The sequence below is a fragment of the Papaver somniferum genome, chromosome 1, assembly GCF_003573695.1.
Source record: "Papaver somniferum cultivar HN1 chromosome 1, ASM357369v1, whole genome shotgun sequence".
Classification (NCBI taxonomy): Eukaryota; Viridiplantae; Streptophyta; class Magnoliopsida; order Ranunculales; family Papaveraceae; genus Papaver; species Papaver somniferum.
The window spans coordinates 176,459,916-176,486,722 of record NC_039358.1 but is presented as its reverse complement, the minus strand read 5'-3'; positions in this window follow the sequence as shown (position 1 = coordinate 176,486,722).

Genomic DNA, 26,807 nt, shown 5'->3' with positions numbered 1-26,807 from the left:
AAAGCACTCCTCTACAACCTCAAAAGCCAACCTTCTCGCCAGTAGAACCAATGAAGAAAATCAACATCGGAATGGAGAAGGACCCAAAAATGATCATCATCGGAACTTTATTGGATTAAGACGAGGAAGTGCAGTTGCAGAAGTTACTCAAATAATACGCAGATATCTTCGCATGGTCTATGGAAGATATACCATGAATTGATCCAGACTTAGTCTCACACCACCTTCGGACCAAACCGGAAGCAACACCGTTCAACCATCGCATCCGCAAAGTAGAAAACATCTACCAGGAGGCGGTAGAAAATGAGTTGCAGAAGCTCCTAGTAGCAGGATTCATACGAGAAGTCAAATATTCCACATGGATATCCAACGTGGTGATCGTACCTAAGAAGAACGGAGGTGTGCGCATCTGCATCGACTTCATCAACCTCAACAAAGCATTCCCCAAGGACATCTACCTACTGCCCAACATTGACCAATTAGTTAATACAACCGAAGGACACCAAAGGCTATCCTTCATGGATGGTTACTCTGGATACAACCAAATTGCATTCACAGAGGAAGACCATGAGCATACTGTGTTCTTCACTCCACGTGGCTTATATTGTTATACGAGGATGCCTTTTGGACTGAAGATCGCGGGGGAAACATACCAACGGTTAGTAGACAAAATCTTCAAGCAATGGATATGCAAGATATTGTAAGTCTACGTAGACGACGTGCTTGTTAAAGGCAAGGAAGCAAAAAATCATCTATCAGACCTAAAGGAGATATTCGAAGCTGTCACATGAAGGTAAATCCGGAGAAATGTACGTTTGGAGTAGCCTCTGGAAAATTCCTAGGATACTTGGTGACTAAAAGGGGAATAGAAGTAGATCCCGAAAGAGTCAGAGAAATAATAGAGATGTCATACTCGAAGACGTTGAAAGGACTCCAAAAGATAAATGGAATCTTAGCCTCAATGGGAAGATTCATAGCAAGATCATCAGACAAATGCAAATCATTCTTCGATAGCTAAAAAAAGAAAGTCGGTTCATGTGGAATACGAAATGTGAACAAGCCTTCCAGAAGATCAAGGAGTACTTGGCATCCGTACATATCTTACAAAAACCGGAGCCAGGTGAGGTGCTCACTCTCTACTTAGAAGCAACCAACTACGCTGTGAGCGCAGTACTGGTGCGGATCCAAGGACAAGAAGAAAAGCCCATCTATTACATCAGTAAGGCACTTAAATTCAGCGGAGCGCAACTACACCAAGGTGGAGCAACTCATATATGCCTTAGTAGTTGCAACACATGAGCTAAGGATCTATTTTGACGCACATACTATCTGAATCTTAACAAAAGCCCAGATAAGTAAAATCCTCGACAACACAGAGAAGATATGAAGAGTACCAAAGTGGAAAGCGTTGATCAAGCAGTTCCAGATAATTTTCGAAACTAGAAAGGCTGAAAAATCGCAAATACTAGCGGACTTTTTGGCGGAATTACCCCTCAATGATGAAGCGGAGGTGGATGATATCCCAGAAATGAAAGAAGAAGACAATGAGGACCCAGAGGATTTGCTGGAACCTCAAAACCTACAAAGTTGGGAAATATTCATAGATGGATCATCAAACAGAGAAGGCACAGACACATGAGTTGTGATAACAACACCTACGGAGGACCGACTCATTTATGCCTTCAGGTTAGAATTCGAACAACACACCAACAACGTCGCGGAGTACGAGGCAGTGATACATGATCTACACTTGGCAAGGGAGCTAGGCTTATCATATGTTCGTTTGACTAGTGATTCTCAATTAGTCATTAGAAAAATTGAACTCAAAAACCAAACTTTGGATCCGGTACTATCTGTGTACCTAAAGCTAGTTCAGAAGTATGCATCCCAGATTAGCAACGTGATATTCATGCATGTTTGTCGAAAGGAAAATAGGCATGCATATGCCTTAGAGTACATATATTCTATGCTAAGGGACAGAAATACTCCATATGTTCAAGTTGGAAGAATATACGAACCTTTAATATAAGGACCAGTCTCAGGAGCAGAGGAAGCACTGGCTCTGGAAGAACCAAACGAAGAAACAAATGAATCATACGAGGATCATCCCATGACAGAAGAGGACGAGGGGAACGAACCAGAAGATGATTGGAGAATCCCGATCCACCAATACCTTGACGAAGCTACATTGCCCGCAGACGTGAAGGAAACAAGGAAGATCATATCTAAGGCATCCACATATGATCTCTGTGATGGGATATTGTATAAAAGGTCATTTCTCGGACCCTTAATGCGATGTCTCTCAAGGACCGAAGGTAAAAGAATACTTAACGACATACACTGTGGAGACGCTAGCAACCATAGCGGAAGAAGGTCACTAGCAATCAAAGCCGAAATGCAAGGGTATTATTGTCCATTTATGGGTGAGGATTCAAGAACATGGCTAAGCGATGTGAAAAATTCCAACGCTTCGCCAACAATATCAAATCCCCAGCAATGGAGCTTAATTCGGTTATTAATCCTTGGCCATTTGTAAAATGGGGGTTGATATAGTTGGGATGTGACGGACCAGAGAATCTGGACTTCCAAGGAACTGGGTTTCGGTCCGCTTGACAAGTTATGACTCCCTGATACGCCATTCAAGAAACCGGACTTTCAAATTTTTGGAACTAATTCGCATTTAACCTGTAAAATGTTCATTGAATTATCCCAAGAACAACAGACTTGAGATCCTGGTAAACAAAAATCTTATTGGTCTCAAGGTTGGAATTCTATGAGCATATGTCCCATACCATAATACTCATAAAATTCCACGAGGGATCCAATTTCCAAAAAAAATGTAAATATAAGAGTCGGCCAATTTCCTAAAATAAAATTTGGCCAGTTGGCAACCCAATAACTTAGACGTCCGGTTGCCAAATTAACACGAGCCAATTGCCCAATAATAATAGACGGCCAGTTGCCAAATTAACACATGCCAATTTCCCAAAATAACAGACGACCAATTGCCAAATTAACACGGGCCAATTGCCCAAAATAACAGACGGTCAGTTGCCAAATTAACACGGGCCAATTTCCCAAAATAACAGACGGCCAGTTGCCAAATTAAGGTAGTTCTGGTTACCATCCATCATTGTCCAGTTGCCCATGATATATACTTGCTAAGGTTGTAATCATCTCTGAATAGATGGTATGAACTGCAAAGTAGTAACCATGACTTTCAGATGATATGAACAACCTTCTAGAGTTGTGCTGAACCGTATAACGAATGCTTATGTACCCTCTCCGTTGCTCGAAGGGATCAAGCACGACCATAGTTCATCGATTTTATTTAGATAGTATGAACTACCCATAATGGTAATAACTATCTGTTATTAGATGATATGAACTACCAGTTAAGGAAGCAATCATCTCTTAGAGTGGATAGTATGAATTGCTCACATTACGAACAACCATCCCTAGCTTATTTCATCACTAATAGTCCTAACTCCTACTTCAAAGAAACCATGACATCAACATCCACAGACTCCCATATCATGCTTGCGAGCATAGAGAACAAAAAGTGTCTCAAAAAACATATACATACACAAATGTTACAATCCGGGGCTACTCTATAATACAAATCTCACTCTAACAAGGCACTTCGCAAGATAAGGTAATGGATTTAAGTTGCTTGCCAATTAGTAAAGGTGGCCATCTAACCATGTAGATAGCATTTTCAAGATGTGCGTATGTACCAAAATAAGACGACTAACGAGGAATCCCGAAGTAGAAAATAAAACATACCTGTACCATCCAAGGACTTGCACAGTCCATACAAGAAAGTAAACAATGGTTCAAAATGATCAACAAGGAGGATGGTAAAGATACAAGCAGCGCGGTTACAAATTAATGCTATGCTGCAAGAAGATTTCCACTTTGACAAACAAACTCAAATACCATAAAATGATCATATTCAGTAAACCATGTCAATTAACTTCTATCCACTAATAAACTAAAGTAACATCACTGTAAATGAATTGACAGAGAAAATGCCAGAGCTTCTTATAGATATAAATTTAATCTCCATATCTAGCCTTCTACAAAATCTAATACACAAGTCCCATCTCATACCAAAATTAGTCCTTTTAAAGCCAAGGACCAGCATCTATCATACACATTTAGTCTTTGTACTTAGTTTCCAAAATTCCTTGCGCGAGACCCACCTTTTAACTTAGGAATTTCAAAAATGAAAATGCAACAGACAATACCAAGTCCCCATATATGTTATTGAAGTTCGATTAGATTTATTTAACACTTCACCATTTATAACTTAAGACTTGACTATCTAACACTCGCGAAGTATCGAAAAAACTCTATCGGACTATAGCATAATGCAATAAGAGATTAATTAGAATCATATTAAATTTCCACTATACAGAGAACCTTGTTTTCCATAAACAACAAATGACTCCATTATAAAATCAGCATTTAGTGTTTATTAGGTTAGAAGCTAGCACGAATCTTAGAATGGGAAGACATTTCCATTTCACTAGTCTGACAGTCTAATGGTCATATACACACTTTAAACAAAAACTAGTTAGGTACCCAAATAATTACTAAAATGTTGTATCCATAATTCATATAGTACGTCACTACGGAAAATACGTTGAACGAGAGAGAACAAAGCACTGGAAAATACCCATATCATTGAAATGTTCACATTAATCCGCTTTCTATAAATATATCAGATGAGACATGCATAAGCTAGGATATGCCTAACCTATACCACTTGACTGCCAACTATAATGTAGTATTAGGAAGCTCACACCGAAAAATCCAACTTCAGTGCATAATACTGTTCATTTCTGCTCCATAAATGTTATTGTTAGAGCATAGCTCGGTCGACCTCGCATGCGTTGTTATATCAAGCATGTTTGTCAATGTTAGTGATCAAAACTATGAGTCTTGATTTCTAGTCTATTATAGCTAAGTCTCGGACTAGGATAGAAAAGTGTAGTTGAGCTCAAGGACTTCATGGCGATTCATCATACAACGACGAATATCTACTGAAGGAACCGTGGAACTTCATTAACAAAAAGGTATGTGGAGACTTGAACTTATCTATCACTCAAAAGTCTATCTATTCTATCTCCTACTTCTTATGAGACAAAAAGTCGTATGCTATACAGACTAGATCATACACATCTGACATTTCGAGCTGAGTATTCACTACTTATCTTTTTCTCGAAATCGTGTGTTGGTAAAGCGTTTCGTTTTGATCAAGTTTATCTTCACCTAGTGACGAAAGTCATGAAAATTTTCAATTACTTTGAGAATTGCTCGGACGTGAAATGGTCTGTGAATAACGGCTATGTAACGTCCACTGAAAATGTCTCAATGATTGGAATGAGAGTTTAGATTACATAACCATGTACTCCTTAATCCAAAGTTTTCGAACTTTGTTGATTGAGAGAAACCGGAGGAATTGGCTTTGCCAAGTCCGCGAACCCAGTTTGTGAACTCAGTCCGCGAACTGTCCGAAGTTCTTGTACCGAGAATTTCTGTTGGGATTCCAAATTCGTTCGTGAAGTTCAAGTCCGCGAACTCAGTACGCGAACCTAGTCCGCGAACTGGCGGAAGTCTCTTTGCCGATATTTTCTGCTGAGTTTGGAAAACTCTGCCGGTTGCCTTAAGTCCGCGAACTTGTTTGTGAGATTAAGTGGTTATGATCTAAAGATGTGCTCTGCACATGAAACTTAAATTACTAAGGAATGCTTTATGCAAACCGTGTCTATAAATTTCATGAGCCGATTCAGTCGAATCGAATCATCTTTGTTTCAATTGTGTCTTGTGTAGTTACATAAGATCTCATAGCAATTAAACAACTCTCTAACTAGTTCATTTGAGTCAATTGAACTAGTTATGGTGAAGAAGAGCTAGGTTAATATGAATTGCTCATATGGTTAACCTTTTGGGTTACTATTTTGAACCAACATACACGTACACGTTTGGGCACGGTTTTCACAAACCCAGTAAACGTCTACCCAAGTGTGTGTGACAAGCTAAGTTTTCGATCTAACGGTTGAGAAATATTAGCTTGAATCTAAATCAGGTTTTCATCTAACGGTGAATATGGATTGCTTTGTAACTAAGGCAAAACCCTTATTTGAAGGCTATATAAAGGAGACATCTAGCATTGTGAAAAACTAATCCCCACACGTCTGTGTGATACTAGTGCGCTCGCTAGAGTCGATTCTCCTTTAACCTTTGGTTTTCTTCTCTAAAACCAGGTTAACGACTTAAAGACTTCATTGGGATTGTGAAGCAAGACCGATACTAATTTTATCGTAGTTGTGTGATCTGATCTTGCATCTTCTATCGTACGAGTACAATCTATTGATTGGCTTGAGATCGTGAGAGTTCTCCGATAGGCAAGATAAAGAAGTCACAAACATCTTCGTCTCACTGTTTGTGATTCTTCGACAAACCGCTTGTGTAGTCAAGAAGGATTGTTGAGAGGTGATTGATTAATCTAGGCTGTTCTTCGGGAATATAAGATCGGATTATCAATTGGTTCCTGTTCACCTTGATTTTATATCTTAAGAAGGAACAAAAACCTAGGCTTTTCTGTGGAATACAAATTTGTTTATTATCAAGTCTGCGATTTTGGGTTGCAACAACTCTTAGTTGTGGATGAGATCAACTAAGGGAATCAAGTGCGCAGTATCCTGCTGGGATCAGAGGCGTATGAGTACAACTGTACCTTGGATCGGTGGGAGACTGATTGGGGTTCAACTATAGTCTAGTCTGAAGTTATCTTGTAGTAGGCTAGTGTCTGTAGCGGCTTAATAAATGTGTATTCAATATGGACTAGGTCCCGGGGTTTTTCTGCATTTGCGGTTTCCTCGTCAACAAAACTTCTGGTGTCTATCTTATTTCTTTTCCGCATTATATTTTTTATGTAATTGAAATAACACAGGTTGTGTGTTAAGATCATCAATTGGAAATCCAACCTTTGGTTGTTGATTGATATTGATTGAATCTTGGGTATTGGTCTTCTGTACTGTCCAAGTTATTCCTTGTGTTTGATTAAAGACTCGCAATTGTTTTAGCTTGAGTAAGTCAAAACAAGTGAGAGATATTGACTCCTTGAGATACTTTAATCTAGATTGAGTCTGACTGTCTAGTTGATTATCTAGCAAAGTATTTCGGAGTTAGTCCATACAGATTGCTAAGCGAAATATTGGGTGGTGTTGTTAGACCCCTGCTTTTTCAATTGGTATCAGAGCAGGAAAACACGTTTAAGACCTAACAAGTCCGTGTTTGTAGCGATCTGACTCTATGGACGGAAGTGCTATCTCTGTAAACGTATCACCAGTCTTCGATGGCTCAAACTATCTATGGTGGAAAGTTGTTATGCGCACATTTCTTTAGTCGCGTGACTTCCAATCATGGATCTATGTTGTGAATGGAAACTCCCGTTGTTATGGAAAGAGATGCATTTATACCTAAAGAATTTCTTATGTATAATGCTGCCGAGTTAATTGCTGCAAGGCAAAACTCCGACGGGCTAAACGCCATCCCGCATGCTATTGCCCCAAATCTTCGACATCATGTGGCCTTGTGCACGACATCTAAAGAAGCTAGGGATAATTTGGAAAGCGTATTTGAAGGTAACCCCAGTGAAAAGGAAGCTAGGCTTCAAACCTTAATTCTGAATGGGAAGACCTTTATATGGCAGAAGAAGAATCGTTTTACAATTTTTATCAAAAACTGTCTGAAATTTTTAATGCATCATGTGCATTGGGTAAGACCATTCCTGAAAAGAAAATTGTTATGAAAATCCTCCGATCGCTGCCATCCAGATACGAGTCCAAAAAACATGCCATCGTTGAGGGAAATAACCTTAATACTCTTTCCGAAACACACTTGTCGGAATTCTTTGAATTTTCGATCGCGAATACATGTCAAGAGGTGACCATAGATTTTCAAGAAATCACGTCTCTTATCCTGATTGTAAGACCCGTCATCCTAAATTGACGAACAAGAAAAGTGAGAATTGCTTTATTTCTATGTTGTCTCTGTTTATACAGAAAATTAAGAAAATACTCATAAGTAGTAAAAGAAAGTCTAAAAAAGAAACTCCGTTAGTCAATGTAAAGGATAAGAATATCCATAAAATCCATACAAATGAAACTTGTCTAACGTGATACAAAAGTGTTCAGGTCACTTCGAAAGATCCAGAAACGGAGGTAAGAGAGATAACTAAAGCATGGATGAATACTTTTGATTATTTTCCTGAGAAAATCTATGATTGCTCTCACAGTCTTTTTGCTGAAAATCATTCTCATAATTCCTTCATGATATGTCTGCATGTGTCTCATGAGTGGGGTCAGAAAACCTCTCCTGATTTTGTGTTGGACTCCAGAAGGTTCTCGAAGAAGGCTCCACCAAATCTCTCTGTCCATTTGAGTTCATCTCAGGATCATCTTAACGTGATAAATCAAAAACAGTCATGCCCGACTAACCATTATATGCAGAAAAAGAAAAGGAAGTCTCCCTTTCATCAAAAGGGTGTTTTCAAAAATAGGGATTTGCAAAGATCTGCAGTCAAGTTTTTTAAAGATGTGATTACAATGGATAGGAAAGTTCTTCATAACTCTCCTTTTCAAATAGATAAACAGAAACCTAGTGGAATGGGTGGTTTCTCTCTTTGCAAAGATTATCCCAGTCCAACCTTAGATTGGAGGCATTATGCTCAGTAATCTTGTTCAAAATGATTCTTGTATTTTCTTCCTCTTATACAAGAATCATGATATACAAGAGGACTGTAATATAATCTTGTTATTTTTTGTTTGTGCTTTTACCAGGTCTTGTTCGTGAACGACTTCAGCTTTTTGGATAACCAACTTCTGTTAGTGCGCTCGCTAGAGTCGATTCTCCTTTAACCTTTGGTTTTCTTCTCTAAAACCAGGTTAAAGACTTAAAGACTTCATTGGGATTGTGAAGCCATACCGATACTACTTTTATCGTAGTTGTGTGATCTGATCTTGCATCTTCTATCGTACGAGTATAATCTATTGATTGGCTTGAGGTCGTGAGAATTCTCCGATAGGCAAGATAAAGAAGTCACAACATCTTCGTCTCACTGTTTGTGATTCTTCGACAAACAACTTGTGTAGTCAAGAAGGATTGTTGAGAGGTGATTGATTAATCTAGGCTGTTCTTCGGGAATATAAGATCGGATTATCAATTGGTTCCTGTTCACCTTGATTTTATATCTTAAGAAGGAACAAAAACCTAGGCTTTTCTGTGGGAGACAGATTTATCCTTTGATAGACTTTTCTGTGTGAGAAAGATTTGTTTATTATCAAGTCTGCGATTTTAGGTTGCAAAACTCTTAGTTGTGGGTGAGATCAGCTAAGGGAATCAAGTGCGCAGTATCCTGCTGGGATCAGAGACGTAGGAGTACAACTGTACCTTGGATCGGTGGGGAGACTGATTGGGGTTCAACTATAGTCCAGTCTGAAGTTAGCTTGTAGTAGGCTAGTGTTTGTAGCGGCTTAATAAAGTGTGTATTCAATCTGGACTAGGTCCCGGGGTTTTTTCTGCATTTGCGGTTTCCTCGTTAACAAAACTTATGGTTTCTGTCTTATTTCTTTTCCGCATTATATTTTCAATTGGTATCAGAGCAGGCAAACACGTTTAAGACTTAACAAGTCCGTGTTTGTAGCGATCTGACTCTATGGACGGAAGTGTTATCTCTGTAAACGTACCACCAGTCTTCGATGGCTCAAACTATCTATAGTGGAAAGTTTTTATGTGCACATTTCTTCAGTCGCGTGACTTCCAATCATGGATCTATGCTATGAATATCTATGAAACTCCCATTGTTATGGAAAGAGATGCATTTGTACCTAAAGAATTTCTTATGTATAATGCTGCCGAGTTAATTGCTGCAAGGCAAAACTCCGACGGGCTAAACGCCATCCCGCATGCTATTGCCCCAAATCTTCGACATCATGTGGCCTTGTGCACGACATCTAAAGAAGCTAGGGATAATTTGGAAAGCGTATTTGAAGGTAACCCCAGTGAAAAGGAAGCTAGGCTTCAAACCTTAATCGAAGAAGACCTTTATATGGCAGAAGAAGAATCGTTTTACAATTTTTATCAAAAACTGTCTGAAATTTTTAATGCATCATGTGCATTGGGTAAGACCATTCCTGAAAAGAAAATTGTTATGAAAATCCTCCGATCGCTGCCATCCAGATACGAGTCCAAAAAACATGCCATCGTTGAGGGAAATAACCTTAATACTCTTTCCGAAACACACTTGTCGGAATTCTTTGAATTTTCGATCGCGAATACATGTCAAGAGGTGACCATAGATTTTCAAGAAATCACGTCTTATCCTGATTGTAAGACCCGTCATCCTAAATTGACGAACAAGAAAAGTGAGAATTGCTTTATTTCTATGTTGTCTCTGTTTATACAGAAAATTAAGAAAATACTCATAAGTAGTAAAAGAAAGTCTAAAAAAGAAACTCCGTTAGTCAATGTAAAGGATAAGAATATCCATAAAAAATACAAATGAAACTTGTCTAACGTGATACAAAAGTGTTCAGGTCACTTCGAAAGATCCAGAAACGGAGGTAAGAGAGATAACTAAAGCATGGATGAATACTTTTGATTATTTTCCTGAGAAAATCTATGATTGCTCTCACAGTCTTTTTGCTGAAAATCATTCTCATAATTCCTTCATGATATGTCTGCATGTGTCTCATGAGTGGGGTCAGAAAACCTCTCCTGATTTTGTGTTGGACTCCAGAAGGTTCTCGAAGAAGGCTCCACCAAATCTCTCTGTCCATTTGAGTTCATCTCAGGATCATCTTAACGTGATAAATCAAAAACAGTCATGCCCGACTAACCATTATATGCAGAAAAAGAAAAGGAAGTCTCCCTTTCATCAAAAGGTGTTTTCAAAAATGGTGTAGGATTTGCAAAGATCTGCAGTCAAGTTTTTTAAAGATGTGATTACAATGGATAGGAAAGTTCTTCATAACTCTCCTTTTCAAATAGATAAACAGAAACCTAGTGGAATGGGTGGTTTCTCTCTTTGCAAAGATTATCCCAGTCCAACCTTAGATTGGAGGCATTATGCTCAGTAATCTTGTTCAAAAATGATTCTTGTATTTTCTTCCTCTTATACAAGAATCATGATATACAAGAGGACTGTAATATAATCTTGTTATTTTTTGTTTGTGCTTTTACCAGGTCTTGTTCGTGAACGACTTCAGCTTTTTGGATAACCAACTTCTGTTAGTGCGCTCGCTAGAGTCGATTCTCCTTTAACCTTTGGTTTTCTTCTCTAAAACCAGGTTAAAGACTTAAAGACTTCATTGGGATTGTGAAGCCATACCGATACTACTTTTATCGTAGTTGTGTGATCTGATCTTGCATCTTCTATCGTACGAGTATAATCTATTGATTGGCTTGAGGTCGTGAGAATTCTCCGATAGGCAAGATAAAGAAGTCACAAACATCTTCGTCTCACTGTTTGTGATTCTTCGACAAACAACTTGTGTAGTCAAGAAGGATTGTTGAGAGGTGATTGATTAATCTAGGCTGTTCTTCGGGAATATAAGATCGGATTATCAATTGGTTCCTGTTCACCTTGATTTTATATCTTAAGAAGGAACAAAAACCTAGGCTTTTCTGTGGGAGACAGATTTATCCTTTGATAGACTTTTCTGTGTGAGAAAGATTTGTTTATTATCAAGTCTGCGATTTTAGGTTGCAAAACTCTTAGTTGTGGGTGAGATCAGCTAAGGGAATCAAGTGCGCAGTATCCTGCTGGGATCAGAGACGTAGGAGTACAACTGTACCTTGGATCGGTGGGAGACTGATTGGGGTTCAACTATAGTCCAGTCTGAAGTTAGCTTGTAGTAGGCTAGTGTTTGTAGCGGCTTAATAAAGTGTGTATTCAATCTGGACTAGGTCCCGGGGTTTTTCTGCATTTGCGGTTTCCTCGTTAACAAAACTTATGGTTTCTGTCTTATTTCTTTTCCGCATTATATTTTCAATTGGTATCAGAGCAGGCAAACACGTTTAAGACTTAACAAGTCCGTGTTTGTAGCGATCTGACTCTATGGACGGAAGTGTTATCTCTGTAAACGTACCACCAGTCTTCGATGGCTCAAACTATCTATAGTGGAAAGTTTTTATGTGCACATTTCTTCAGTCGCGTGACTTCCAATCATGGATCTATGCTATGAATATCTATGAAACTCCCATTGTTATGGAAAGAGATGCATTTGTACCTAAAGTATTTCTTATGTATAATGCTGCCGAGTTAATTGTTGCAAGGCAAAACTCCGACGGGATAAACGCCATCCTGCATGCTATTACCCCAAATCTTCGACATCATGTGGCCTTGTGCACGACATCTAAAGAAGCTTGGGATACTTTGGAATGCGTATTTGAAGGTAACCCCAGTGAAAAGGAAGCTAGGCTTCAAAACCTTAATTCCGAATGGGAAGACCTTTATATGGCGGAAGAAGAATCGTTTGAAAATTTTTATCAAAAACTGTCTGAAATTGTTAATGCATCATGTGCATTGGGTAAGACAATTCCTGCAAAGGAAATTGTGATGAAAACCCTCCAATCGCTGCCATCCAGATACGAGTCCAAAAAACATGCCATCGTTGAGGGAAATAACCTTAATACTCTTTCGCGAAACACACTTGTTGGAATTCTTTGAATTTTCGATTGCGAATACATGTCAAGAGGTGACCATCTATTGTCTAGCAATCACGTCACTTCTCCTGATTATAAGACCTGTCATCCTAAATTGACGAACAAGAAAAGTGAGAATTGCTTTATTTCTACGTTGTCTCTGTTTATACAGAAACTTAAGAAAATACTCAGACGTAGTAAAAGAAAGTCTCAAAAAGAAACTCCGTTAGTCAATGTAAAGGATAAGAATATCCAGAAAAGCCGTACAAATAAAACTGGTCTCACGTGCTATAAAAGTGTTTGGGTCACTTCGAAAGATCCAGAAACGGAGGTAAGAGAGATAACTAAAGCATGGATGAATACTCTTGAGTATTGTCCTAAGAAAATCTATGATTGCTCTCACAGTTTTTTTGCTGAAAATCATTCTCATAATTCCTTCATGACATGTCCGTCTGTGTCTCATAAGTGGGGTCAGTAAACCTCTCTTGATTTTGTGTTGAACTCCAGAAGGTTCTCGAAGAAGGCTCCACCAAATATCTCTATTCATTTGAGTTCATCTCAGGATCATCTTAGTGCGATAAATCAAAAACAGTCCTGCCCGACTAACCATTATATGCAGAAAAAGAAAAGGAAGTCTCCCTTTCATCAAAAGGTGTTTTCAAATATGGTGCAGGATTTGCAAAGAACTGCAGTCAACTTTTTTAAAGTTGTGATTACAATGGATAGGAAAGTTCTTCATAACTTTCATTTTCTAATAGATAAGCAGAAACCTAATGGAATGGGTGGTTTCTCTCTTTGGAAAGATTATCCCAGTCCAACCTTGGATTGGAGGCATTATGCTCAGTAATCTTGTTGAAAAATGATTCTTGTATTTTCTTCCTCTTATACAAGAATCATGATATACAAGAGGACTGTAATATAATCTTGTTATTTTCTGTTTGTGCTTTTATCAGGTCTTGTTCGTGAACGGCTTCATCTTTTTGGATAGCAAACTTCTGTTAGGGTTTGGTAAAAAGGGTGTTTCTGGGAATTCTACACCTGTATTCCTTTTAAAAGCTCTACCTCTTGAACACTCTCATTTAATCTTCCCTATCATGTCCTCCTCTAGTCTTTCAAGTAAAGAAAGTGATATATGGACAATTATTTTTCCTTCAAAAAGGATTCGTTTCGATTCTTCTGCCAATGAGACGTGTTACGACAAATATGTCTCTTCTTCTGATGAGAATCCTACTGTCTCTCAGTTTGATAAGCTCTCTTTAACCATGAATCTCGTCTTGGAACAAGTTCGTGCTCTGAAAAATGAACTTGAAGTTTCTTCCAAAAGACTTGAGGAGAAAATGGATAGTCTTGAATCCAGGATTGACCTAATCGAAGATGAGCTTGAAGAATATAGAGAATACGAGAAGATTATTCAAGGTGAGTGAAATGATTGTTAAGAGGTATAGATACCTAGTATGTCTTCTTTTTGGATTAGTTGGAAGAATAACTAGCGTTTTGAATAGCGAAAATTGTGACTACACATAGCTATTTTTGTTTTCATCTTCTTATGTTATTTTTTAGGTTTATTGGTTTTTAAATTCTAAAAATATTTGGAGGATGATATTATTGCAGTATTAGTCTGTTTTGAAGTATTGCAATATTTTTATGGGATATGTATTGTTTGCGTACATGAACTTGAAGGTCCCATATTGTCTGAAAAGTAAAGTCGTTCATACATTGATATTCGTATTGATGAAAGGACGAATGGAATTTTTACAATTACAAAAGTTATGCTTATGAAGTCATTTATTTGATGGAAAATATGATAAAATCTTTTGTTTGACAAGGATAAAGTCTATTATGTCGTTATGCAAATAGTGATGGAAAATAGAATAGATCCTTGTATGTTATCCACGGTATTGATCTTCGATGATCCATTTTGTTATATTTTAACGTGAAGGCTCCATTGTATCTTATGTTGAGCACCTTACAACTATGTAAATTAATATTAGCCTTGTTGGTTGTTCCATGAGATGCTATATGTTGAGCATTCTTGAACTAAATTAATCATCTTGATTGGTTATTTAGTTATTTACTCTGAAAGTCTTCTTTTGTCGAGCAAAATCTTTTGACAATTAAATTGATTGCTTCGGTGATTAGTTTGGTTGTGTATTCCAATTATATTAATTATAGGTTCTCTTGTAATTAATCTAGTTGAGTTTTTCATATATTCCACAAGTTCTTGTGTTGAGTATATTAACGGCTATACTAATCATGTTCTATTGGTTGATGTAGTCATATATTCCATAAGGTTTTCCTTATGTTGAGTATTTGAACGATTAAGGTAGTCATCTCCGTGTGGTTATCTTAGTCGTAGCTCCGTGAGTTTTCTTATGTTGAGCACAATCAATTAAATTGATCACTTTTGTGGTTTGATTTAGTTTTGTATTCCAATTAAATTAATCATGGGTTTACTTGTGATTAATTTGATTCAGTTTTGGATATAGAAACTCATTTCCATGGTTTTTGGTGTCCAATTAAAAATTATTTCTTTTCTTTCGAAATTAAGGTCGCTCTTGTTGTTCTTTCATGAATGACATCAAATGGGGGAGAGTTCTTTTGAACTTGTGCTTAATGGTAATATCTTACGGGGTGTGCGGCTGTGGAATTTTATAGGGGTTATCTTGTATCTTAAAACTCCTTGATGAATGCATTTAGCTTCGGCTTTATGATTGCATCTAAATTAAGTTGGTATGTATTTTTTCTTTTAGCCTATACAAAATCTCTTGTGGAAATTTCATTATGATCCTGTTCTTTTACCTTTGCCAATTTTATTGACAAAAAGGAGGAGAAATAATGTAGTTCACACTACAAATACATATGGTTTTCGAATCATTGTGTAAGGGGGAGTGGTTTCCATGATCGAGATGAAGTATTGACTAAGGGGGAGTGATACATATCACCATAGTATTGTTGTTAAAGTCGTGAAGCAATTCGACTTTGATGTTACATAATGATACTATGACACTGTATAATAATGATCGAGAATCTCGATTTCTCTCATTGTTATAGCTACGGATCTTCAACAACGGTGGTGCTAAACTTACAACCTTTGGGATCAATTGAGTACTTAGAAGGACGAAGATTTCAAGGAACGTTGAAGATTAGACTATGGAATAGGAGCCACTAAAGTTTATCTTTTTTGTATTCCATATGTATTAATAGTTTTGTCACTAAAATTGACAAAGGGGGAGATTGTTAGAGCATAGATCGGTCGACCTCGCATGCGTTGCTATATCAAGCATATTTGTCAATATTAGTGATCAAAACTATGAGTCTTGATTTCTAGTCTATTATAGCTAAGTCTTGGACTAGGATAAAAAAGTGTAGTTGAGCTCAAGGACTTCATGGAGATTCATCATACAACGACGAAGATCTACTCAAGGAACCGTGGAACTTCATCAATAAAAAGGTATGTGGAGACTTGAACTTATCTATCACTCAAAAGTCTATCTATTCTATCTCCTACTTCTTATGAGACAAAAAGTCGTATGCTATATAGACTAGATCATACACATTTGACATTTCGAGATGAGTAATCACTACTTATCTTTTTATCGAAATCGTGTGTTGGTAAAGAGTTTCGCTTTGATCAAGTTTATCTTCACCTAGTGACGAAAATCATGAAAAGTTTCAATTACTTTGAGAATTGCTCGGACGTGAAACGCTCTGTGAATAACGGCTATATAACGTCCACTGAGAATGTCTCAATGATTGGAATGAGAGTTTAGATTACATAACCATGTATTCCTTAATCCGAAGTTTTCGAACTTTGTTGATTGAGAGAAACCAGAGGAATTGGCTTTGCCAAGTCCGCGAACTGTCGGAAGTTCTTGTACCGAGAATTTATGATGGGATTCCAAATTCGATCGTGAAGTTCAAGTCCGTGAACTCAGTCCGCGAACTGGCAGAAGTCTCTTTGCCGAAATTTTCTGCTGAGTTTGGAAAACTCTGCCGGTTTCCTTAAGTCCGTGAACTTGTTTGTGAGCTTAAGTGGTTATGATCTAAAGATGTGTCTGAAAATGAAACTTAAATTACTAAGGAATGCTTTATGCAAACCGTGTCTATAAAGTTCATAAGCCGATTCAGTCGAATCGAATCATCTTTGTTTCAATTGTGTCTTGTGTAGTTACATAAGATCTCATGGCAATTGAACAACTCTCTAACTAGTTCATTTGAGTCAATTGAACTAGTTATGGTGAAGAAGAACTAGGTTAATATGAATTGCTCATATGGTTAACCTTTTGGGTTACTATGTTGAACCAACATACACGTACACGTTTGGGAACGGTTTTCACAAACCCAGTAAACGACTACCCAAGTGTGTGTGACAAGGTAAGCTTTCGATCTAACGGTTGAGAAATATTAGATTGAATCTAAATCAGGTTTTCATCTTACGATGAATATGGATTGCTTTGTAACTAAGTCAAAACCCTGATTTGAAGGCTATATAAAGGAGACATCTAGCATTGTGCAAAACTAATCCCCACACGTATGTGTGATACTAGTGCGCTCTCTAGAGTCGATTCTCCTTTAACCTTTGGTTTTTTTCTCTAAAACCAGGTTAAGGACTTAAAGACTTCATTGGGATTGTGAAGCCATACCGATACTACTTTTATCGTAGTTGTGTGATCTGATCTTGGATCTTCTATCGTACGAGTACAATTTATTGATTGGATTGAGGTCGTGAGAGTTTTCCGATAGGAAATATAAAGAAGTCACAAACATCTTCGTCTCACTGTTTGTGATTCTTCGACAAACCACTTGTGTAGTCAAGAAGGATTGTTGAGAGGTGATTGATTAATCTAGGTTGTTCTTCGGGAATATAAGACCGGATTATCAATTGGTTCCTGTTCACCTTGATTTTATATCTTAAGACGGAACAAAAGCCTAGGGTTTTCTGTGGGAGACAGATTTATCCTTTGATAAACTTTTCTGTGTGAGACAGATTTGTTTATTATCAAGTCTGCGATTTTGGGTTGCAAAAAATCTTAGTTGTGGGTAAGATTAGCTAAGGGAATCAAGTGCTCAGTATCCTGCTGGGATCAGAGGCGTAGTAGTACAATTGTACCTTGGATCGGCGGGAGACTGATTGGGGTTCAACTATAATCCAGTCTGAAGTTAGCTTGTAGTAGGCTAGTGTCTGTAGCGGCTTAGTAAAGTGTGTATTCAATATGGACTAGGTTCCAGGGGTTTTCTGCATTTGAGGTTTCCTCGTTAACAAAACTTATGGTGTCTGTATTATTTCTTTTCCACATTATATTTTTTTATATAATTGAAATAATACAGGTTGTGCGTTAAGATCATCAATTGGAAATCCAACCTTTGGTTGTTGATTGATATTGATTGATCCTTGGATATTGGTCTTTGGTACCGTCCAAGTTATTCCTTGTGTTTGATTAAAGACTCGCTATTGTTTTAGCTTGAGTAAATCAAAACAAGTGAGTGATATTGACTCCTTGAGATACTTTAATCTAGATTGAGTCTGACTGTCTAGTTGATTCTCTAGCAAAGTATTTCGGAGTTAGTCCATATAGATTGCTAAGCGAAATATTGGGTGGTGTTATTAGACCCCTGCTTTTTCAATTGGTATCAGAGCAGGCAAACACGTTTAAGACCTAACAAGTCCGTGTTTGTAGCGATCTGACTCTATGGACGGAAGTGCTATCTCTGTAAACGTACCACCAGTCTTCGATGGTTCAAACTATCCATGGTGGAAAGTTGCTATGTGCACATTTCTTCAGTCGCGTGACTTCCAATCATGGATCTATGTTGTGAATGGCTATGAAACTCCCATTGTTATGGAAAGAGATGCATTTGTACCTAAAGAATTTCTTATGTATAATGCTGCCGAGTTAATTGCTGCAAGGCAAAACTCCGACGGGCTAAACGCCATCCTGCATGCTATTACCCAAAATCTTCGACATCATGTGGCCTTGTGCACGACATCTAAAGAAGCTTGGGATACTTTGGAAAGCGTATTTGAAGGTAACCCCAATGAAAAGGAAGCTAGGCTTCAAAACCTTAATTCCGAACGGGAAAACCTTTATATGGCAGAAGAAGAATCGTTTGAAAATTATTATCACAAACTGTCTGAAATTGTTAATGCATCATGTGCATTGGGTAAGACCATTCCTGAAAAGGAAACTGTGATGAAAATCCTCCGATCGCTGCCATCCAGATACGAGTCCAAAAAACATGCCATCGTTGAGGGAAATAACCTTAATACTCTTTCGCGAAACACACTTGTCGGAATTCTTTGAATTTTCGATCGCGAATACATGTCAAGAGGTGGCCATCTATTGTCTAGCAATCACGTCACTTCTCCTGATTATAAGACCTGTTGTCCTAAATTGACGAACAAGAAAAGTGAGAATTGCTTTATTTCTACGTTGTCTCTATTTATACAGAAACTTAAGAAAATACTCTGACGTAGTAAAAGAAAGTCTCAAAAAGAAACTCCGTTAGTCAATGTAAAGGATAAGAATATCCAGAAAAGCCGTACAAATGAAACTGGTCTCACGTGCTATAAAAGTGTTCATGTCACTTCGAAAGATCCAGAAACGGAGGTAAGAGAGATAACTAAAGCATGGATGAATACTCTTGATTATTGTCCTGAGAAAATCTATGATTGCTCTCACAGTCTTTTTGCTGAAAATCATTCTCATAATTCCTTCATGAGATGTCCGTTTGTGTCTCATAAGTGGGGTCAGCAAACCTCTCCTGATTTTGTGTTGAACTCCAGAAGGTTCTCGAAGAAGTCTCCACCAAATCTCTCTGTTCATTTGAGTTCATCTTAGCGAGATAAATCAAAAACAGTCCTGCCCGACTAACCATTATATGCAGAAAAAGAAAAGGAAGTCTCCCTTTCATCAAAAGGTGTTTTCAAAAATGGTGCAGGATTTGCAAAGATCTACAGTCAAGTTTTCTAAAGTTGTGATTACAATGGATAGGAAAGTTCTTCATAACTTTCCTTTTCTAATAGATAAGCAGAAACCTAGTGGAATGGGTGGTTTCTCTCTTTTCAAAGATTATCCCAGTCCAACCTTGGATTGGAGACATTATGCTCAGTAATCTTGTTGAAAAATGATTCTTGTATTTTCTTCCTCTTATACAAGAATCATGATATACAAGAGGATTGTAATATAATCTTGTTATTTTCTGTTTGTGCTTTTATAAGGTCTTGTAACCAACTTTTGTTAGGGTTTGGTAAAAAGGGTGTTTCTGGGAATTATACACCTGTATTCCTTTTAAAATCTCTACCTCTTCGGCACTCTCATTTCATCTTCTCTATCATGTCCTCCTCTAGTCTTTCAAGTAAAGAAAGTGATGTATGGACAGTTCTTTTTCCTTCAAAAAGGATTCGTTTCGATTCTTCTGACAATGAGACGTGCTACGACAAACACGTCTCTTCTTATGATGAGAATCATATTGTCTCTCGGTTTGATAAGCTCTCTTTAACCATGAATCTCGTCTTGGAACAAGTTCGTGCTCTGAAAAATGAACTTGAAGTTTCTTCCAAAAGACTTGAGGAGAAAATGGATAGTCTTGAATCCAGGATTGACCTAATCGAAGATGAGCTTGAAGAATATAGAGAATACGAGAAGATTATTCAAGGTGAGTGAAATGATTGTTAAGAGGTATAGATACCTAGTATGTCTTCTTTTTGGATTAGTTGGAAGAATAACTAGCGTTTTGAATAGCGAAAATTGTGACTACACATAGCTATTTTTGTTTTCATCTTCTTATATTATTTTTTAGGTTTATTGGTTTTTAAATTCTAAAAATATTTGGAGGATGATATTATTGCAGTATTAATCTGTTTTGAAATATTGCAATATTTTTATGGGATATTTATTGTTTGCGTCCATGAACTTGAAGGTCCCATATTGTGTGAAAAGTAAAGTCGTTCATACATTGATATTCGTATTGATGAAAAGACGAATGGAATTTTGACAATTACAAAAGTTATGCTTATGCAGTCATTTATTTGATGGAAAATATGATGAAATCTTTTGTTTGACAAGGATAAAGTCTATTATGTCGTTATGCAAATAGTGATGGAAATAGAATAGATCCTTGTATGTTATCCACGGTATTGATCTTCATTGATCCATTTTGTTCTGTTTTACCGTGAAGGCTCCATTGTATCTTATGTTGAGCACCTTACAACTATGTCGATTAATATTGGCCTTGTTGGTTGTTCCATGAGATGCTATATGTTGAGCATTCTTGAACTAAATTAATCATCTTGATTGGTTATTTAGTTATTTGCTCTGAAAGTCTTCTTTTGTCGAGCAAAATCTTTTGACAATTAAATTGATTGCTTCGGTGATTAGTTTGGTTGTGTATTCCAATTATATTAATTATAGGTTCTCTTGTAATTAATCTAGTTGAGTTTTTTATATACTCCACAAGTTCTTGTGTTGAGTATATGAACGGCTATACTAATCATGTTCTATTGGTTGATGTAGTCATATATTCCATAAGGTTTTCCTTATGTTGAGTATTTGAACGGTTAAGGCAGTCATCTCCGTGTGGTTATCTTAGTCGTAGCTCCGTGAGTTTTCTTATGTTTAGCACAATCAATTAAATTGATCACTTTTGTGGTTTTATTTAGTTTTGTATTCCAATTAAATTAATCATGGGTTTACTTGTGATTAATTCGATTGAGTTTTGGATATAGAAAATCATTTCCATGGTTTTTGGTGTCCAATTAAAAATTCCTTCTTTTCTTTCGAAATTAAGGTCACTCTTGTTGTTCTTTCGGGAATGACATCAAATGGGGGAGAGTTCTTTTGAACTTGTGCTTAATGGTAATATCTTGCGGGGTGTGCGGATGTGGAATTTTATAGGGGTTATCTTGTATCTTAAAACTCCTTGATGAATGCATTTATCTTCGGCTTTATGATTGCATCTAAATTAAGTTGGTATGTATTTTTTCTTTTAGCCTATGAAAAATCTCTTGTGGAAATTTCATTATGATCCCGTTCTTTTACCTTTGCCAATTTTATTGACAAAAAGGGGGAGAAATAATGTAGTTCACACTACAAATACATATGGTTTTCGAATCATTGTGTAAGGGCGAGTGGTTTCCATGATCGAGATGGAGTATTGACTAAGGGTGAGTAATACATATCACCATAGTATTGTTGTTAAAGTCGTGATGTAATTGGACTTTGATGTTACATAATGATACTATGACACTGTATAATAATGATCGAGAATCTCGATTTCTCTCATTGTTATAGCTACGGATCTTCAACAACGGTGGTGCTAAACTTACAACCTTTGGGGTCATTAGAGTACTTGGAAGGACGAAGATTTCAAGGAACGTTGAAGATTAGACTATGGAATAGGAGCCACTAAAGCTTATCTTTTTTGTATTCCATATGTATTAATAGTTTTGTCACTAAAATTGACAAAGGGGGAGATTGTTAGAGCATAGATCGGTCGACCTCCATGCGTTGCTATATCAAGCATGTTTGTCAATGTTAGTGATCAAAACTATGAGTCTTGATTTCTAGTCTATTATAGCTAAGTCTTGATTGCTCGGACGTGAAACGGTGTGTGAATAACGGGTATATAACGTCCTCTGAGAATGTCTCAATGATTGGAATGAGAGTTTAGATTACATAACCATGTAATCCTTAATCCGAAGTTTTCTAACTTCGTTGATTGAGAGAAACCGGAGGAATTGGCTTTGCCAAGTCCGCGAACCCAGTTTGCGAACTCAGTCCGCGAACTGGCGGAAGACTCTTTGCCGAGATTTTCTGCTGAGTTTGGAAAATTTTGCCGGTTGCCTTAAGTCCGCGAACTTGTTTGTGAACTTAAGTGGTTATGATCTAAAGATGTGCTCTGAACATGAAACTTAAATTACTAAGGAATGCTTTATGCAAACCGTGGCTATAAAGTTCATGAGCCGATTCAGTCGAATCGAATCATCTTTGTTTCAATTGTGTCTTGTGTAGTTACATAAGATCTTATAGCAATTGAACAACTCTCTAACTAGTTCATTTGAGTCAATTGAACTAGTTATGGTGAAGAAGAGCTAGGTTAATATGAATTGCTCATATGGTTAACCTTTTGGGTTACTATTTTGAACCAACATACACGTACACGTTTGGGCACGGTTTTCACAAACCCAGTAAACGTCTACCCAAGTGTGTGTGACAAGCTAAGTTTTCGATCTAACGGTTGAGAAATATTAGCTTGAATCTAAATCAGGTTTTCATCTAACGGTGAATATGGATTGCTTTGTAACTAAGGCAAAACCCTTATTTGAAGGCTATATAAAGGAGACATCTAGCATTGTGCAAAACTAATCCCCACACGTCTGTGTGATACTAGTGCGCTCGCTAGAGTCGATTCTCCTTTAACCTTTGGTTTTCTTCTCTAAAACCAGGTTAAAGACTTAAAGACTTCATTTGGATTGTGAAGCCAGACTGATACTAATTTTATCGTAGTTGTGTGATCTGATCTTGCATCTTCTATCGTACGAGTACAATCTATTGATTGGCTTGAGATCGTGAGAGTTCTCCGATAGGCAAGATAAAGAAGTCACAAACATCTTCGTCTCACTGTTTGTGATTCCTCGACAAACTGCTTGTGTAGTCAAGAAGGATTGTTGAGAGGTGATTGATTAATCTAGGGTGTTCTTCGGGAATTTAAGACCAGATTATCAATTGGTTCCTGTTCACCTTGATTTTATATCTTAAGATGGAACAAAAACCTAGGGTTTTTATACGGGAGACAGATTTATCCTTTGATAGACTTTTCTGTGTGAGACAGATTTGTTTATTATCAAGTCTGCGATTTTGGGTTGCAGGAACTCTTAGTTGTGGGTGAGATCAGCTAAGGGAATCAAGTGCGCAGTATCCTTCTGGGATCAGAGGCGTAGGAGTACAACTGTACCTTGGATCGGTGGGAGACTGATTGGGGTTCAACTGTAGTCCAGTCTGAAGTTAGCTTGTAGTAGGCTAGTGTCTGTGGCGGCTTAATAAAGTGTGTATTCAATCTGGACTAGGTCCCGGGGTTTTTCTGCATTTGCGGTTTCCTCGTTAACAAAACTTCTGGTGTCTGTGTTATTTCTTTTCCGCATTATATTTTTTATATAATTGAAATAATACAAGTTTTGTGTTAAGATCATCAGTTGGAAATCCAACCTTTGGTTGTTGATTGATATTGATTGATCCTTGGATATTGGTCTTTGGTACCGTCCAAGTTATTCCTTGTGTTTGATTAAAGGCTCGCTACTGTTTTAGCTTGATTAAATCAAAACAAGTGAGAGATATTGACTCCTTGAGATACTTTAATCTAGATTGAGTCTGACTGTCTAGTTGATTCTCTAGCAAAGTATTTAGGAGTTAGTCCATACAGATTGCTAAGAGAAATATTGGGTGGTGTTGTTAGACCCCCGCTTTTTCAGTTATAAAATGATAAAATGGTTAAATAACCTTAAAATCAAAATCAGAGTCCCATTCTCAGTTTCAGGTCATCATTTGATATAAGCATAATCATTTCATAGGTCATATCACTTCTAATAGGACATGACCTATCTATACCAACCAGTTCTAAATCTGGTATCTTAAAAACTAAGTCAAACACAAATGTATCCACCGGCACTACCTATCCAGTTTATGTACCGGCTTCCAAATGACACGAACTCAAATAGAATAAAAAATGTTATCTAGCTAGCATGTTTTCATTCGAATACCGGTAGTAAAGTTTTGCCCCACTAACAGCACATCACTAGTACCTCAAACCCCCTTTTACTAGTATGTTTCGGCACACCTATTAAAACTATTCGAAAATCGTAGGAAGCAAGAGCACACGCACGACAACATTTAAGAAGCACAAAACAAGAATGTTCGAAGTTGACACGATTTAATATTTTTCTTAAATCCAACTAATCCCACACAATACTAAGAACTAAAGGGATGGCCGGAAAACACTTCTCCAATGCCAAAACGTGAACACCACATCCTTCAATTTTAGTTCCAATACATGGACCAACTTATCAGTTTCGACATGGTGGTAACAAAACTTCCCATATCGACTTCATGAACTGACAAGACTTATTGATGTGAAACTTAAATTAACTGGTTTCATGAGATGTTACCCGAAACAATATTTCACAAACACACCCAAGCAGTAGTGAAAAATGAGACAAGTCCACCAACAATGTAAATTGATATCAAGGTCAGTTAAACAAGTACTCTACACAAAATATTTGGGTCATTCAATTAAAGCATAACTAATACAAAATCCATTATCAACAAATTTGGGGAAACCCCCAAATTTAACATGTAGAACTCTAGTTATAAACTTAGGTGCCCTTCTAAACTTAATTTACAAAATTAAATTTGATACTACTGGAACTGACGTAATAACAAGCTATCCCATGCTTTGATATCGACGGAATTTAACTAGTACTAGGAATTAAAGAAGGGAGAGTTAAAAATCTTTCCACTTCTAAAACCCATGCATACCCACATTCTAAAAGACGGCGAAAGGGATAAGCACACAAATCATAAGTTGAATCCATACGTAAGATTTCACACATGACATAGTTCTCGAATGCCACATTACTGCCTAGGCCTTTAAGACATCATTCTCAGCCTACATATATATACATTTATCTGCACATTGTGAGATAACATCAAGTGGAGTTAACACATAAATTTTCCTGACAAATTATTAAGCCACAAGGCTCGAATCAAATTCCACTTCCCCTTACAGTTGACATAATTAAATACAATCTAGAACCAGAACTCAAAAGAGTTTAAGCATCAATATTTTTATTACTTGGATGGATATATCATTACCACAATCAAAATTCAGTCAATCTGTTCTCATACCAATGAGAGAATCAACTCAATACTACTACAAAATTGAAATTTCAATTAAACTCAAGCAAGCCCGTTTAAGCATTTTACACGAATTAGTCATTACTAACAGAGTTGGGGGGAAAACCTCAAATCCATATGAACCCTAGTTTTCTTTTTCTCTTTTTTTGTTTTTGTTTTTTCTTCAACAAATTCAGTTCAAGATACAAAATAAAACAAAGGTTTTTTTATCAAGCATGCATGAAATTGAGACATCAGCTCATGAATCGATCGAAATCACTTGTTCAATTGAGTAAGGTAATTACCGCAAAATAGTTCCCAAACTGAAAATAGGGAGAATAAATACCCTTACTCCGCTTATGAAATCGGCCAATATTAATAATATCAACAACTTCACGTCTTCTCTTCTCCATCTAATCCATATACGCATAACTTCAACCAAGAAACTTAAATTTTTCGGTCAAACGGGAGAGGGAGGAGGAGAAAAGTAAAAGAAGAAAAAAACCCTAAGAAATAAACGGGAATTTTCTCTAAAAAGATTTGGTTTTGGAAAAATGACTAGAATGTCCCTGCTCATAACCCGCCACTTGCCAAGCATGCTTAAAAACTAAATTGCTATTTAAGCACCAACAAATTATTAAGGCGCCCAAAATTGTTAAACACACTAGAATATTAGTATTTGAGGCCCACCAGATGCACAATTTAACTAACGGGTTCAGCTAAACCCGAGAATTCTCTGGAATTTTACACCATTAACCCCTTAAAAAAAACTTCGTCCCGAAGTTCCAAACAAAAACTAGATGTAAAGAGTGTTGCCTGTGTTCATTGCACAAGTAGAAGACTGGTGAGTTCCAAATGCACAGTCCTGTTTGAACCGAAACTGCTCTGATACCAACTGTGACAGACCAGAGAATCTGGACTTCCAAGGAACGGGGTTTCGGTTGGCTTGACAAACTCCTACTCTCTGATACGCCACTCAAAAATTCGGACTTTCAAATTTTTGGAACCAATTCGCATTTAACCTGCAAAATGTTCATTGAATTATCCCAAGAACAACATACTTGAGATCCTGCTAAACAAAAATCTTATTGGTCTCAAGGTTGGAATTCTATGAGCATATGTCCCATACCATAATACTCATAAAATTCCACGAGGGATCCAATTTCCAAAAATAAATAAATATAAGATTCGGCCAATTGCCTA